This window comes from Sapajus apella, unplaced genomic scaffold, assembly GCF_009761245.1.
Source record: "Sapajus apella isolate SASKATOON/1434 unplaced genomic scaffold, GSC_monkey_1.0 scaffold1, whole genome shotgun sequence".
Taxonomy (NCBI): Eukaryota; Metazoa; Chordata; class Mammalia; order Primates; family Cebidae; genus Sapajus; species Sapajus apella.
Genome location: NW_022436941.1, coordinates 18,953 through 32,223, shown reverse-complemented (window position 1 = coordinate 32,223; position 13,271 = coordinate 18,953). Strand labels below are relative to the sequence as shown.

Sequence of the window (13,271 nt, the reverse complement as noted above, 5' to 3'; positions counted from 1 at the left end):
GGGTTCAGGCAATTCTCCTGCCTCAGCCTCCTGAGTAGTTGGGATTACAGGCACGCACCACCATGCCCAGCTAATTTTTTGTATTTTTAGTAGAGACGGGGTTTCACCATGTTGACCAGGATGGTCTCGATCTTTTGACCTCGTGATCCACCCGCCTCTGCCTCCCAAAGTGCTGGGATTACAGGCTTGAGCCACCGAGCCCGGCCAAGATCTGTTTTTATGAGAGTGTTTTGAGAAAGTTACCAAAGCTTTAGCAGAAAAATGCCTGGGAAAGCTTCCCCAGATTCCTCCTTAACTATGACAATGCTCCTGCTCATTCTTCTCATCAAGCAAGGGCAATTTTTGTGAGAGTTTTGTTGGGAAATCATTAGGCAACCAATACATTCCTGATTTAGCTTTTTCTGACTTGTTTTTGTTTCCTAATCTTAAAAGTCTAAAGGGCACCCATTTTTTCTTCAGTAACCAATATAAAAAAGACTGCAATAACGTGGTTAACTTCCCAGGACCCTCAGTTCTTTAGGGATGAACTGAATGGCTGGTATCATTGCTTACAAAAGTGTCTTGAACTTGATGCACTCATGTTGAAAATTAAAGTTTATATTTTTATTTTTATCTTTTAATTCGATTTTTTCATAAGCATTTAGAATCCCTTCAGAGATTCCCTAAGCTTTTTTACAAATTTAGGCTGAAACACTTAAAAAAAAAACCTACTAGAAAAGTGAAAATAAGACATGAAGAGACAATTCAAAAAAATATATAGGGTCATTTGTGGTGGTTCATGGCTGTAATCCTAGCACTTTGGGAGGCCGAGGTGGGAGGATCACTTGAGGCCAGAAGTTCAAGACTAACCTGGGGAACATAGTGAGACTCCCACATCTCTAAAAAAATAAAAAAATTAGCTGGGCATGGTGGTGTCCATCTGTAGTCCTAGCTACTTGGGAGGCTAAGGTAGGAGGATTGCTTGAGCCCAGGAGTTTGAGGCTACAGTGAGCTATGACTGCGTCACTGCAATTCGGCCTGGGCAAGACTCTTGTCTCTAAAAAACAAAAAAACATATAAACTGGCCCTTAAACATGCGAAAATCTATTTAACCTCATTTATAAGAGAAATTTTAATCAAAATTATTTGGAGATATCTTTTTACCCATCAGATTGGCAACAATTAAAAAGCTTGACAGTATGCTCTGGCAGAGAAGACTGTGGGACAATGGACATTCTCATCTCTTTGTAGGAATGCAAGATGGTACAACCTATACAAAGGGGAATATTTAACAATAGTTATATTTAACATTTATATTTAACAAAACTGCATATGCCTTTACCCTATGATCCAGAAATCACAATATTAGGTATTTATTATGCATACACACCTCAAAAATTACAAATATATATATATATCAGGTTCTTCATTAGCATTTATTATAATTGCAAAAATATTGGAAACTACTTAAATGACATGTCAAAGATGGGTTGAATAGATTATAATATGTACACATACAATGGAGTTGGGTTTTTTGTTTTTGTTTTTTTTTTTGAGACAGAGTCTTACTCTGTCTCCCAGGCTGGAGTGCAGTAGTGCGATCTAGGCTCACTGCAATCTCCACCTCCTGGGTTCAAGCAATTCTCCTGCCTCACCTCCCAAGTAGCTGGGACTACAGGCATCTGCCACCACCCATGGCTAATTTTTGTATTTTTAGTAGAGACGGGGTTTCACCATGTTGGCCAGGCTGGCCTTAAACTCCTGACCTCAGGTGATCTATCTGCCTCAGACTCCCAAAGTGCTGGGATTACAGGCATGAACCACCACATCCAGCCTTACAATAGAGTTTTATGAAGCTATTTAAAAAATGAAGATTTCTATAAATTTATATAGAATGATTTCCAGGATATATTATTAGTGCAAAAAGCAAAGTGAAAACTTTTCCTTTCAACCATGTGAAACCAGATATGCCACTATAACAACTAGGAAGTGGATCAAAATGTGTGAAAAAAGCTTTTAGACATTGGCTCAAAAGACAGTGCAGGATTCTAATCTGTGAGAGAAGAGAAGCAAATGAGGATATGAAAACTAGGATCTCCAGGTTTTTGCCTGGAGACAACTTTCAGATTGTGGGGCAGGAAAGGGGAAATTCAAGAATCACACCATGGTTTGCTGAGTTGAGAAACAGATATTAGAGTTTGGGAAGATTGAGATAGCCAGAATTTATGGGGCAGAGTACTGGAGAGAATGGAACTACACAAAGAACTCCAGAAATATGAATATGGATCCCCAAGTCTTTGGCTAAATAATAATCCGAGCATGCACAGAGTGCACTGACACTCCTCTGCAGCTGGGCAAAGAACAACTGCCAGGGAGCTATTAGCTGAAGAATTGTTGGTGGTCACACAGGGCTGGGAAATGTTTGAATTCCATTGAGCCATAATAAAGAGATCCTGCTGAACAATTAGATTAATCAAAAAAATCAGAATTAAGTGGTAGGTCTAAACTAGCCCAAGGCAAAAGTTACTATAGACCTGTCCTAACAAAGTTTAAAAAAGTAAAATAAACAAATTAAAAACAAAACCAAACAAACAAAAAAACAAGTCTTAAGGCCAGGTGTGGTGGCTCACACTTGTAATCTAGCACTGTGGTACGCCGAAGTAGGCAGATCACAAGGTCAGGGGTTCAAGACCAGCCTGGCCAACACAGTGAAACCCTGTTTCTACTAAAAATATAAAAATTAGCTGGGTGTGGTGGCCGGCTGTAATCCCAGCTACTTGGGAGGCTAAGGCAGGAGAATCACTTGAACCCAGGAAGGAGAGGTTGCAGTGAGCCAAGATCGCGCCACTGCACTCCAGCCTGGGCTAGACTCTGTCTCAAAAAAACAAAACAAAACAAAAAACAAAAAAAAAAAAAAAACAAGCCTTGAAAAGATCAACCTGATCTGCAAGAAACATAATAGCTTTCCTAAACAAACTGCAATACCTCTTAAAGAAAGACAAAATCCAAACACTCAAAAGTATAACATTTACAATGTCTGCTGTCCAACAAAAACATTAATAGATATGCAAATAAGCAACAAACTGTGATCCCAAACCAGGAAGAAAATCATCCCTAGAAATTACAGAGGTGACAAAATTAGCAGATAAGGACTTTGAAACCTCCATTATAAAAAAATTAAAGAACGGCCGGGCGCGGTGGCTCAAGCCTGTAATCCCAGCACTTTGGGAGGCCGAGGCGGGTGGATCACGAGGTCAAGAGATCGAGACCATCCTGGTCAACATGGTGAAACCCCGTCTCTACTAAAACTATAAAAAATTAGCTGGGCATGGTGGCACGTGCCTGTAATCCCAGCTACTCAGGAGGCTGAGGCAGGAGAACTGCCTGAACCCAGGAGGCGGAGGTTGCGGTGAGCCGAGATCGCGCCATTGCACTCCAGCCTGGGTAACATGAGCGAAACTCCGTCTCAAAAAAAAAAAAAAAAAAAAAAAATTAAAGAAAAATGTAAATCTTTACTTTTTCATTAAATCAAAAATTTAAAGAAAAATATGAAGATACTGAGGAGAGAAATGAAAGAGTCAAATGAAACTTCTAGAAGTGAAAAATACAATATATGAAATGGAAACGTCACTGAATGGGATTAGCAATACAGTAAACACTGAAGAAGAAAAGATCACTGAACAACACTGTTACTAATTTGATCTAGTTCACAATTATAGGATACAACAAAAACCACTAGTAGCAGAATACAGTTTTCAGAGTTACACAGTTGTGTAAGCAATACTCACCAAGATAGATCATATTCTGTGCCATAAAAGAAATGTTAATGGGCTGGGCGCGGTGGCTCATGCCTGTAATCCCAGCACTTTGGGAGGTTGAGGCAAGTGGATTGGTTGAGGCCAGGAGCTGGAGATTAGCCTGGTCCAACATGGTGAAACCCTGTCTCTACTAACAATACAAAAATTAGCCAGATGTCATGGCGGGTGCCTATAATCCCAGCTACTCTGGAGGCTGAGGCAGGAGAATCACTTGAACCCGGGAGTTGGAGGTTGCAGTGAGCTGAGATTTCACCACTGTAATCCAGCCTGAGCAACAGAGTGAGACTCCGTCTCAAAAAAAAAGAAAGAAAACATATAATATATATTTTTGGATCACAATACAATTAAATTAGGAATCAGTGACAAATATATCTTTGGGTAATATTTACAGATTTGGTGACTAAACAATACATTTTAGGCCAGGCGCAGTGGCTCAAGCTTGTAATCCCTAACCTTTGGGAGACCGAGGCAGGTGGATCACCTGAGGTCAGGAGTTTGAGACCAGCCTGGCCAACATGATGAAACCCTGCCTCTACTAAAAATAGAAAAAATTTGGGCCAGGGTGCAGTGGCTCACGCCTGTAATCCCAGCGCTTTGGGAGGCTGAGGCCGACAGATCACCTGAGATTGGGAGACCGAGACCAGCCTGAACAACATAGAGAAACCTCTTCTCTACTAAAAATAGAAAATTAGGCGGGTGTGGTGATGCATGCCTGTAATCCCAGCTACTCGGGAAGCTGAGGCAGGAAAATTGCTTGAACCCTGGGAGGTAGTGGTTGCAGTGAGCCGAGATCATTCCATTGCACTCCAGCCTGAGCAACAAGAGCGAGCGAAACTCCATCTCCCAAATAAATAAATAAATAAATATTAGCCCAGTATGGTGGCATTCACCTGTAATGCCAGCTACTCCAGAGGCTGAGGCAGGAGAATCACTTGAACCTGAGAGCCAGGATCATGTCACTGTACTCCAGCCTGGGCAACAAAAGTGAAACTCTCTCAAAAAAAAAAAAAAAAGAAAAAAATGCACTTTAAAATAATCCATGGGTCAAAGAAGAAATCGCAAGGTGTATTAGAAAATACTTTGAATTAAATTATAATGGAAATATAACATCCAAAATATTATCATTGCAAACTACACATCTGACAAAGGACTGATATCCAGAATCTACAAGGAACTCAAACAAATCACCAAGAAAAATAAAACACAATCCCATTAAAAAGTGGGCAAAAGACATGAATAGACATTTCTCAAAAGAAGATATACAAATGGCCCACAACATATGAAAAAATGCTCAACATCACTAATCATCAGGGAAATGCAAATTAAAACCACAATAAGATACCACTTTGCTCATGTAAAAATGGTTAATATTAAAAAGTCAAAAAATAAGAGATGTGGCATGGATGTGGGGAAAAGAGAACACTTATACACTGCCGGTGAGAGTGTAAATTAGTACAACCTCTATGGAAAACAGTATAGAGATTCCTTAAAGAGCTAAAAGTAGATCTATCACTCAATCCAGCAAGCCCACTACTGGGTATCTACCCAAAGGAAAAGAAGCAATTATATGAAAAAGACACTTGGACACATATGTTTATAGCAGCACAATTCACAATTGCAAAGATGTGAAACCAACCTAAGTGCCCATTGACTAATGAGTTGATAAAGAAAATGTGGGGGATATATATATGTATGTATACACTATGGAATACTACTCAGCCATGAAAAGGAATGAAATAGTGTCCTTTGCAGCAACTTGAATTGAACTGGAGCCATTACTTTAAGTGTGTGTATATATGTATACATACATATATATACTTCATGTGTATATGTGTATACATACATATACAATATGTATATGTACACACATATATATAATGTGTGTATATAAAGTTACAACAATAGTTTATTCATTCAACTGTCGGTGGATATACAGATGTGTAACTGTGTTTACACATATGTAACTGTCATCTGTATCTATATCTAGCTACCTAACACAGAGCCCAGAAGAAACCCACACATACATATGTACATGGCCAGATAATTTTTTATTAAGGTGCCAAGATTATTTAGTGGGGAAAGGATAGCCTTCTCAGCACATTCTTCCAAAGAGACAATTGGATATTCCTTCAGAAAAATATGAATCTTCATTGTTACCTCACACCATACACCATATATAAACATCAACTCAAAAAGATTCATAGACCAAATTACAAATGGTAAAACTATAAAACTTCTAGAAGAAAATATAGAAGAAAATCATCATAAGTTTTCGTAGGCAAAGAGTTTTTGAATAGGACTTAAGAAATACAAACTATAAAAGAAAAAAATAGATTGGGCCTTATCAAAATTACAGATTCTGCTGTTCAAAAGACACAACTAAGAAAGTGAAAAGACAAGTCACAGTCTGGGATAAAATATCCACAAAATATGTATGTGACAAAGAGCTTACATTAAGAATATATTTTGCCGGGCGCGGTGGCTCAAGCCTGTAATCCCAGCACTTTGGGAGGCCAAGGCGGGTGGATCATAAGGTCAAGAGATCGAGACCATCCTGGTCAACATGGTGAAACCCCGTCTCTACTAAAACTACAAAAAATTAGCTGGTCATGGTGGCGCGTGCCTGTAGTCCCAGCTACTCAGGAGGCTGAGGCAGGAGAACTGCCTGAACCCAGGAGGCAGAGGTTGCGGTGAGCCGAGATCGCGCCATTGCACTCCAGCCTGGGTAACAAGAGCGAAACTCTGTCTCAAAAAAATAAATAAATAAAATAAAAAAATAAAAAGAATATATTTTAAAACTCCCATAGCTCAATTTTAAGAAGACATTCAACTCAGTTAAAGATGAACAAAACATAGGAGCAAATACTTCAAGAAGATATACAAATAGACAATAAACACACGAAAAGATGCTCAGCATCTCTAGTCAACCGGGAAAAACAGTTGAAACCTCAATGAGATAGTATTACACACCCACTAGAATTGCTAAAATCTGAAAAATTGACATAGGAAGCACTGGTGAGAAAATGTAGCAAGTGGAACTCTTTATACATTGCTGATGAAAATGTAAAGTGATATTAGCACTTTGAAAAATAGTTTAGCAGCTTCTTATAAAGTTAAGCATATACTTCCCATTTCATATGACCCCAAAGCAATTGTTTTTGAGTATTTATCCAAGAGAAATTTAAAAAATAATATGCCTACAAAAATTAAAAAAAAATGCCTACAAAAATACTTGCACATGGTTGTTCATATCACTTTGATTCAGAATAGCACCAAACTGGACACAACTCAAATGTCCACCAACAGTTAACTGAATAAACAAATTGTGATATAGCTACACAATACAATACTGCTCAGCAATCAAATGGTACACACTGCTGATACACATAGCAGCATGAATGAATTTCAAGAACTTTTGAGCAAAAGAAGACAGATACAAAAGAGTATATGTTATAGGATTCCATTTAGATTAAATTCTGGAAGAGGCAAAACTAATTTGTAGTGACGGGAAGTAGATCAGTTATTGCCTGGAGCTAGAGAACTAGTGAATTGATTGGAAAGGGGCATGAGGGAACTTTTGAAGGTTATAGAAATGTTCTACATTTTGATGGCATAGTGGTTACACAGATGTAAACATTTGTCAAAATTCATTGTACTGTATAATTTTAAGAAGTAAATTTTATGGTATATAAATTATACTTCAGTACAGCTGGTAAGGCTGGATGTGGTGGCTCATGCTTGTAATCCCAACACTTTGGGAGGGTGAGACAGAAGGACTGCTTGAGGCCATGAGTTTTGAGACCAACCTGAGTAACCTAGTGAGACCCCCATCTCCACAAAAAAATAGAAAAAATTAGCTACCCATGGTGTACATGCCTGTAGTCCCAGCTACTTGGAAGGCTGAGGTGAGAGGATCACTTAAGCCTAGGAGGTCGAGGCTGCAGTGAGATCTGATCACACCACTGCACTCCAGCCTGAGTGACACAGCAAGACTGTCTCAAAAACCAAAACCAATAGCTGGGCATGGTGGTGCACGCCTGTAATCTCAGCTACTCGGGAGGCTGAGGCAGGAAAATTGCTCGGACCCGGGAGGTGGAGGTTGCAGTGAGCCAGGTCGCACCACTGTATTCCAGCCTGGGCGACAGAGTGAGACTTCATCTCCAAACAAACAAAATAAAGCTGATAAGTTTTAAAAAGCGAAGTGTGAAAGAGTACGTACAGGCAGTCCTCGCTTTGGGCGGTTGTACAGGACCTTAAAAATTGCTAATGCAGGGGACCTCCTCTTTTGGCGTTGGAGCCCCCCTCACTCTGTCTCTGTCCCAGGGAGCTTCTTCTGTATTCTCCCCTCCTTCTTGCTTATTAAACTCTCCACTCCTTAAAACCACTCCACGTGTGGCTCTGTCATTTTATCTAAATCAGCATGAGGACCAAGAACCCTGATGTTCCTCTACTCATCGGAGCAGTATCATTTTTGTGCATGGGCCGGGAAAGGAAATTCAGTCATCAGACTGAGTCAAGGAAACTTATTTTAAAGTATTTTCGGCCTTTAATAATTAAGTAAGGTAGGCCGTGCACTGTGGCTCATGCCTGTAATTCCAGCATTTTGGGAGGCCAAGGCAGGTAGATCACCTGAAGTCAGGAGTTTGAGACCAGCCTAACATGGTGAAACCCTGTTTCTACTAAAAATACAAAAAATTAGCTGGGCGTGGTGGCGTGTGCCAGTAATCTCAGTTAGTCGGGAGGCTGAGGCAGGAGAATCACTTGAACCCAGGAGGCGGTGGTTGCAGTGAGCTGAGATGGTGCCACTGCACTCCAGCTTGGGCAGAAAATTCCATCTCAAAATAATAATAATAATAATAATTAAGTAAGGTATACCACTGTGAACAAAATTTGGAGCCTGTTCATTTTTCTCTGCCTGGTTCCTATGAAATTTGGAGACTATCTGTAAGAATTCATAACTTATGGAAATGCAGTAGTTTGCCTCAGTACAATAAGAATCCATTTTTCTTTGTCAGCAGAACACAAGTGGCAAAACTGATGATTTTACCAAGGCTTTAACTGAAAGAGTATGTTTCCCTTTAAGGAATCAAGCTTGATATGCAGAGCCAATAAAAGCCCCTTGGAGAGAATTGGCCTTATACCTTGTCTACACAGTCCCTGCACAGTGTTCCTAACCTGTAGTCAGTAAAGAATGTCACTTTCTAACGGGTCTGGAAGCTCTGAGTTTATCTTGGGATCTCAAGAGCAGAGGATGAACCAACTTACAGGTATTAGAGGATACAAACCCATGGCTGGGCTTGGCTTTTAAAAAAAGTGTTATCTGAAATTCCTTGTGGAAGAGTTTCATCAAAGTCAATCCAAAAGGCCTGTGTAGAAATAACCATTCTTGCTGCACTTCATGCAAATAATCAGGCCAAGTGTAAGACTAAAGTTCATTCATAACTAGTTTTTACCAAAAATGAGGACTGGAGAGAAAAATTTTGTTCCAAAGCTTATCATACATGTGTCATTAAATCCTAGTCTCATTCATTGTTTTTAAGCTTTTTAACCTACATTTTAGACTAACCCTGCTTATGCCTGTGAATTAAGTGGTGATCTTCTGCAGCTTGGAAAAAAAAAAAAAAAACGGATGGGTAACATAAAAAGGTGAATCAATATGCTAGTTCTGGGCAATTATCTTGCAAATTCTGCCAGGTAATGAAAGTAAATAAGGTGCTCATAATCTGGAGGTTTCTTTGTTTGGGAAAATAAAATCAAGGAACTTCATATACCCTCAAAGGGGAGTTCTGTATCTTGGCAAGTAAAATTTTAGGTGGAAATTACCTGCCACACCACACTTGTGGAAACTGCTGTCCTCATTCTACTGTCTGCAGTAGGGTTATACATGGTAGCACCTTCTAACTGAAATATTGGACCGAGTTTCCGTTGCTGTGGTATTTTGCTTAAGTAGTATCCTTACAGCAGGGATAATAGTTACTGACAAAAGGGAAGCATGAAAGTTTTAATATCACTGAGTCAGCTAGGACTTTTTATTGGGTTTAGTAATGCAGTTTTATTTATTTATTTAATTTTATTTTGAGACAGAGTCTTGCTCTGTTGCCCAGGCTGGAGTGCAGTGGCACAATCTCAGTTCACCTCCTGGGTTCAAGAGATTCTCCTGCCTCAGCCTCCAGAGTAGCCGGGACTACAGGCTACAGGCACATGCCACCACGTCCAGCTAATGGTTTTTTTTGTTGTTGTTTGTTTGTTTGTGTTGAGACGGAGTCTAGCTCTGTCGTCCAGGCTGGAGTGCAGTGGCATAATCTTGGCTCACTGCAACCTCCACCTCTTGGGTTCAAGCGATTCTCCTGCCTCAGCCTCCTGAGTAGCTGGGATTACAGGCTCCTGCCGTCACCCCCAGCTAATTTTTGTATTTTTTTTTTTTTTTCAGTAGAGACAGGGTTTCACTGTGTTGGCCAGGCTGGTCTATAACTCCTGACCTCGTGATCTGCCCACCTCAGCCTCCCAGAGTGTTGGGATTACAAACGTGAGCCACTGCGCAGGTGGCCAGTTTTTTGTATTTTTAATAGAGCCGGGGTTTCATCATGTTAGGCGGTATGGTTTTGATCTCCTGACCTCGTGATTGCCAGCCTCAGCCTCCCATAGTGCTGGGATTATAGGCGCGAGCCACCCACCATGCCTGGCTAGTTTCAGCTTTAATGGAAACATGCTGCTTTTGGATTAACATCTCTAGTAGAGTAAAATCTACAGGTACTTAAAAATCAAATTAAAATTATTGACAGGCTCAAGGAAAATGCCAGCTTCAGCTTCGAGTGGCTACAATTCTTTTTTAAATAAATTCCAGTCTTCTTTATGGAATTGGTTAACCCCTTTATTAAGCACTCTGTTGCTTATATGTCTTGTATTGATATTTGGACCCTGTATACTCAATACTATAACTTGAATTGTTTATTCTCGACTAGAAGCAATCCAACTCCAAAAATGGTGCGGTAGCCTGAACCACACATGGACACCCATTCTTCCGAGGACCCTTAGATCGACCCCAGGAGGAGCCCTAGGTGCTGTTCCCCCGTTCGCTGCCCCTTTTCAGCAGGAAGTAGTCAGAAAAAGTCATTGCCCAAAACCCCCTAACAGTCGTTAGTGTGATATCGCCAGAGGGAGGAATGTGGTAGAAGTTATTAAGAAATTATTTTAGGCAGATAGGAAAAGAAGTCCTTGGGAAGTTTTCATTTTTAAAAACACCTCCGGAAAGGTTTCTTGTAAAGCCTCAGCTCTTAGAGCCAGGCCAGTAACCTTTGATATGCAAATGCAGGCCATTAGAAACTGGATCCATTCAACATGGTGATTCCCCCAGCCTTCTAGCCCTTGCCCCACATGTTCGGCAACATGGCCGCCTCACATATCTCTACATGTGTACAACATCCTTGACGCCCTACGCTTGCATATTAAAAGGCTAGGGTGGGAGGGCCAGCATTCTCTCAAGCTATGTGAATCACATCTGGTCAAACCGATCTCCTGAGCCCTATGCACATAAGACATCATGTCCTACAGCTGGTATCCAAGGTAGGTGGGGACCTCCGCTTTCAGCTTTGGAGCCACCCTCCCTCCGTCTCTGTACTGGGGAGCTCCTTCCTTCTGTCTTCTCCCTTCCTTCTTGCCTATTAAGTTCGTCCCTCCTTAAAACTACACATACACACACACACACACACACATTGCTAATGTAAGATGAAACTATGTAAAGTGATCTTAATAATCAATGGGAAAAAATGATTGTTCTATGACCTTCAAAATTTTTTGTTAAAACATAAAAACTCTTTATTGATTGTAAATTTATAGGAAACTAAAAATATAATAAAACTAATATTTAGTTATTTATTTATATTTATTTATTTGTTTATTTTTGAGATGGAAGTTTCACTCTTGTTGCCCAGGCTGGAGTGCAATGGTATGATCTCAGCTCACTGCAACCTCTGCCTCCAGGGTTCAAGTGATTCTCCTGCCTCAGCCTCCTGAGTAGCTGGGATTACAGGCATGCACCACTATACTCGGCTAATTTTGTATTTTTAGTAGAGACAAGGTTTCTCCATGTTGGTCACGCTGGTCTCGAACTCCTGACCTCAGGTAATTCTCCTGCCTCAGGCTCTCAAAGTGCCAGGATTACAGGCATGAAACACCACGCCTAGCCTAAAACTACTATTTATTTACTACAGTGTAATTTAAAGCATTAGAACATGCAGATATATTTTCTTGTAAAAAATATATCAAGAAGCATTTGGCCTCTTTTCATCCTATAACTTATAATATGGAATAAGCACCTTTTCTTCATCTTGACAAATTGCCACATTCCTTTCTAAGTTTGGATCAACTTCCAACATTTTATTTATTCTTGGAGGTTTCAATGTTGTGAATTATCTGAGAGTTCCTTTAAAGTGAGTTTTTGCTGGCATTACTTTCTCTGGGACATCTTCATGTTTTTCATCACATATACTTTTCTCATTCATGTCAATAAGTTCACCTTCACTAAGCGCCTCTGGCTGCCCATTTAGAGATTCCTGAAAGTAGCAGTGTAAACATTCCCACGGCCAGCTATTTCTTCTATAACTCCATTTATGTTCAATTCAAATTTCACTGAAAACATTATCACTTTTGTTTCTTTGCTGCACTTTTATCTTTTTTGGCCTATTCTTGATACATTTTTGTAAAATGTTATGTGGGTTTATCACTGGGAGGCAACACGACTACATGCTTTGCTGTCTGTGCATGAACTAAATAATAGGCACACAGTGACTAATCACTGACATACTTTGAAAGAAGTCATGTGATTGGTCACATTATTTTGCCCATTTGGTATTTTCTTTCTTTCTTTTTTATTTTTATTTTTTTGAGACAGTTTTGCTCTTGTTGCCTGGGCTGGAGTGCAATGGCACAATCTTGGCTCACCACAGCCTCTGCCTCCCATGTTCCCATGTTCAAGCAATTCTCCTGCCTCAGCCTCCCAAGTAGATGGGATTACAGACATGCACCACCATGCCCAGCCAATTTTGTATTTTTAATAGAGACAGGGTTTCTCCATGCTGCTCAGGCTGGTCTCAAACTCCTGACCTCAGGTGATCTACCCACCTCAGTCTTCCAAAGTGCTGGGATTACAGGCATGAGCCACTGTGCCCAGCCTTATCTGTTATTTTCAAAGTGATCTGTGGACTGAAGGGCTAGCACCCAAGTTTGTCCTTTATGCAACTACTCAAAGTTAATATGCCATGGTAACTAAAATTTGAATTACTTTTAGGAGACTCATGTTATTTAAGCTGTAGTAAGAAATATTTTTATATTTAAATTGTTTAAAGCCAGCACTATCTGCATAGTATGTTACCTTTTGTGTAAGAAAGAAGAGGACTTAAGAATATATAAATATATGTAGGTTTTGTTTTTGTGTTTTGCAAAAAGAAACACAGGGAGAATAAACCACAAACAAAT

The 13,271-nt window shown here is 40.0% G+C and overlaps 1 long non-coding RNA gene across 1 annotated transcript in view; it reads left to right on the top strand.

The window, feature by feature from the left end:
* The window catches only part of LOC116565735, a 20,908-nt gene extending 9,454 nt beyond the window's left edge, over positions 1-11,454 (top strand). The window contains exons 2-3 of the long non-coding RNA XR_004275575.1: positions 2,623-2,626; positions 11,365-11,454. This is a non-coding gene — a long non-coding RNA (uncharacterized LOC116565735). The remainder of the gene's footprint in view (positions 1-2,622; positions 2,627-11,364) is intronic.
* Positions 11,455-13,271: the final 1,817 nt, after the last annotated feature.